The following is a 3,988-nucleotide window of genomic DNA, read 5'->3' on the forward strand; positions in this document are numbered from 1 at the left end:
ACTACTTCCATCAAACATTATTTTTTTAAGCTTTGAGATATAACTGATATGCAATATTGTGTAAGTTTAAAGTGTACGACATCTTGACTTCATACACATAATGAAATGATTACCATCATAGCGTTAGCTAACAACTCCATCATGTCAAGTAATTACTATTTCTTTTGTTGTCAGACATTTATGATCTACTCCCCTAGCAACTTTCAAGTATGTAATATAGTACTATTAACTATAATCATCATGTTGTACCTTCAGTCCCCAGAACTTACTTATTTTATAGCTGGAAGTTCATACCATTCGACTAACATCTCCCATTTTGCCCTACCCACCAGCCCCTGGTAACCACCACTCATTCTTTCTATGAGTTTGGCGCGCGCGTGTGTGTGTGTGTGTGTGTGTGTGTGTGTGTGTGTGTGAAAAAGAACCTTTATTACTTATTTATAATAGTCTCTTATGCTTTTATGCATAAGAAATTGTCAGATGCCTTTGGAGCAGGTGCCTTCTGGGCTGGAGGTTTCTGACCCTTCTGAGCCTTTAGAGGCACTGGCTCCGGTCTGCAGCTTTCTGGGTAGGAACCTTCTGGGCTGGAGACTTCTTGCCCGCAGTGACCATCTTTTTTGCTGGAAACTTTACAGCAGCTGCTGCAGCTGCACCCTTAGCAGAGGGTGATTTTTTGGGGGGAGAGACTTCTGGGAGAGCTGCTTTTTTGTAGTTTCCTAACTTCAAACTTGATTCTTCTGTTCCTCATTTTCTGGGCCGTCATGACTTTATAACGATCAAAAGCTGCCATCTTGGCTCTCCTTTCTCTTTCATCTTCTTGGTCCATCTTGTGGCTGTCCATTTTGTACTGTGTCTGTCTTCTGCCAGGCTTGTCAGACGTACTTCTGGCTGGCATTGTGTGGGCACTTGAGGATGAAGTCAATGAGCTGCATGCATTGGAAAGGCAAAGCCTGTCTCCTTACCTGAGTGCAAGGTCCATCAACCAAAGGCCTTTTCTGATCAATAACATCTATAATCTCAACCAGCTTCCCTGCATGAAGTCTGAAGGAGATGTAGGCCACCTGGCCAACCTCCACAAAGCACCTGAACACCATGTTGGCAGCGTTGGGCAAGAGGGGTTTGGCTTTTTTTAGTCCATGGGGAAATTACATGATACTGTATTTGTCTTTCTCTGACATTTCACTTAGCATCACTTCCTCAAGTTTCATCATGTTGTTACAAATGACAGGATTTCCTTTTTTGTCATGCCTGAATAACACTCCATTGTATATATGTGGGTGTATATACAATGGAATGTTATATGTACACATATAAGTATGTACACACACATTCCCCACATCTTTATCCATTCAGCTGTTGATGGACATTCAGGTTATTTCCATATCTTGGCTATTGTAAATAATACCACAATGAACATGGGAGGGCAGATAGCTCTTCAAGAACCTGTTTTCACTTCCTTTGGTTATATATTTAGAAGGATTGCTAAATCATGGTATTTCTAGCTCCTAATTTTGAGGAAACTCCATACTGTTGTCTATAATGCCTAAACCAATTTACATTCCCACAAGTAGTGCACAAGGTTTTTCTTTCCGCCATATTCTTGCCAACATTTGTTCCTTTTTTTTTTAAAGATTTTTTATTTATTTATTTGACAGAGAGATAGAAGCACTAATAGGCGGAGAGGCAGGGAGAGGGAGAAGCAGGCTCCCCGTTGAGCAGGGAGCCCGATGCGGGACTCGATCCCAGGGCCCTGGGATCATGACCTGAGCCGAAGGCAGCTGCTTAACTGACTGAGCCACTCAGGAGCCCCCATTTGTTCCCTCTTGTCTTTTTGATAATACAATTCTAACAGATGTAAGGTTATATCTCAATGTGGTTTTGATTTGTATTTCTCTGATGATTGGTAATGTTGCACCTTTTCATTTACCTGTGGCCCATTTGCGGGACTTTTAAAAAAAGGTCTATTGAATTTCTCTGCCCATTTTTAATTGGATTTTTTTTTTTTGCTGTTGAATTGTATGACTTTTTTATATATTTTGGATATTAACCCCTTATCAGATATGTGATTTGGATATTTGTAGGTTGCATTTTCATTTTGTAGATGATTCCCTTTGCTGTGCAGAAGCATTTTAGTTTGGTGTAATCTCAGTTATTTTTGCTTTTGCGATAATAAACAATCGTTACCAAGACCAAGGTCAAAAAGCTTTTTCACCATGTCTTCTAGAAGATTTATGGTTTCAGTTTTCATTTTTAAGGTCTTCAGTCTATTTTGAGTGAATTTTTGTGAGTGGTGTAAGTTAGGGATCCATTTTATTCTTCTGCATGTGGTTATCCAGTTTTCCCAACGTCATTTATTGAAGACTTTCTTTTCCTCATTAAGTATTCTTGGCTCCCTTGCCAAAGATTAGTTGACCATATATGCAAGGTTTATTTTTGGGCTCTCAGGTCTGTTTCATTGGTCTATGTGTCTATTTGTAGATCAGTGCCATACAGTTTTGATTACTACAGCTTTGTAATATAGTTTGAAATCAGGAGGTGTTATGCCTCCAGCTTTGATTTTATTTTTAAAGATTGTGTCGACTATTTGGGGTTTCTTGTGGTTCCATACAAATTTTAAGATTTTCTATTTCTGTGGAACATGCACTGGAATTTTGGTAGAGATTGCATTGAATCTATAAATGCCTTTGGGTAATACGGACCTTTTAACAATATTAATTCTTATAATCCATATCTTTCTACTTGTTTTCTTAACCAGATTTAGTTAGGTTCCTTTGATCCCTTTTCTCAAGGGAGACTTGACCTTGGCTTGCCTTTACCAAGAACACTGCTGAGTCAGTTCAGTGAGAATTACCTACTCTTAGTATATGTTCAAGTTCCTTATCCCTTCCCTTGATATCCTCATCTCCTATTTTTACTTGTTTTATCTGGAGTTCAATTTCTCTACTCCTACTGTCTTGGATAAAATCTGTTGTACTGTTTTAACAAGTGTCAGAATAGTTTTTCTTTAACTTCTAAGGAAAAAAAATACTAATTAGCCATACAAGATCTTGGTTTTACATCTCTATGAAGAGAGGCTAAGGATCCGTTATCTTTAATGTAGGTCACATTCCTTCCTATTTACCAAATGTGAGAGCTCATTTAGCATATTGGTTAAGAATCTTGGTACAAGTACTGACCTTGGGCAAATTTCAAAACTTTAAGTATTTCCCTTGAAAGAAAAAAAAAATATATCTTCTTTCCCCAAATCATAGGAGGAATTTGGGTTTTTTAGTACAAGACAGACTTCTATTGGTATAAATAAAATGCAGTTTTATTCATCTGTAGTAACTTATTTGTTGGAGGAGGGGTTGTACAGAAGTAGGATATTTTTAAATGAGCAAAAAATGGCAGACAGCATCCAAAGGAAACATAAAAATTTGTAAGATGAGAAGTTATTTCAGGTGAAAAATTGTCTTCAAAATCAACCATCATGCAGACAAAAACACCTTGAAGCAGATACTCACATACTCAGCATATAAATAGTTCCCTGGTGTCACTCAAGGCCAGGAGGAATCGGGTGTCCCAGGCAGCTAGAATGCAGAGACCCTAAGTGCAAGAGGTTTGAAATAAAGCTCTCAGAGGGAACTGCCTCAGCAGTGGGGCCAAATTATACACAGACTGAAGCCTGTCCCAGGCCCAACTAACACATATTCAAAATAATTCTCCAAAGCATCAATATTCCAAGGAATGGCATAAAAAAACAAAGCCCAGCTTTATTTAAAGGAACAGAAAATCCTCAGCACTCAATTTAAAATGCACAATGCTGGTCTCCTACCAGCTCTTACCTAGAGTTACCGGGTGTGCGATGAAACGAATACAATTCACCACTAGCAGGGAAATCAACCAATAGACACCCAACACCCCCCCACCCTGCCCCCAAAATGATGGTAGAATTGCTATAGAAGGACTTTAAAACAGGCATGAAAAACGGACTCTCTATGGTTAAACA

The 3,988-nt window shown here is 38.7% G+C and overlaps 1 pseudogene; it reads right to left on the bottom strand.

The window, feature by feature from the left end:
- Positions 1-451: 451 nt before the first annotated feature.
- On the bottom strand, positions 452-1,094 carry LOC114196668 (large ribosomal subunit protein eL14 pseudogene; annotated as a pseudogene).
- Between the last annotated feature and the right edge of the window lie 2,894 nt (positions 1,095-3,988).

This window comes from Eumetopias jubatus, unplaced genomic scaffold (assembly GCF_037043125.1).
Source record: "Eumetopias jubatus isolate StellerSeaLion01/CBP00866 unplaced genomic scaffold, mEumJub1_p1.0 scaffold_2, whole genome shotgun sequence".
NCBI classification, from domain to species: domain Eukaryota; kingdom Metazoa; phylum Chordata; class Mammalia; order Carnivora; family Otariidae; genus Eumetopias; species Eumetopias jubatus.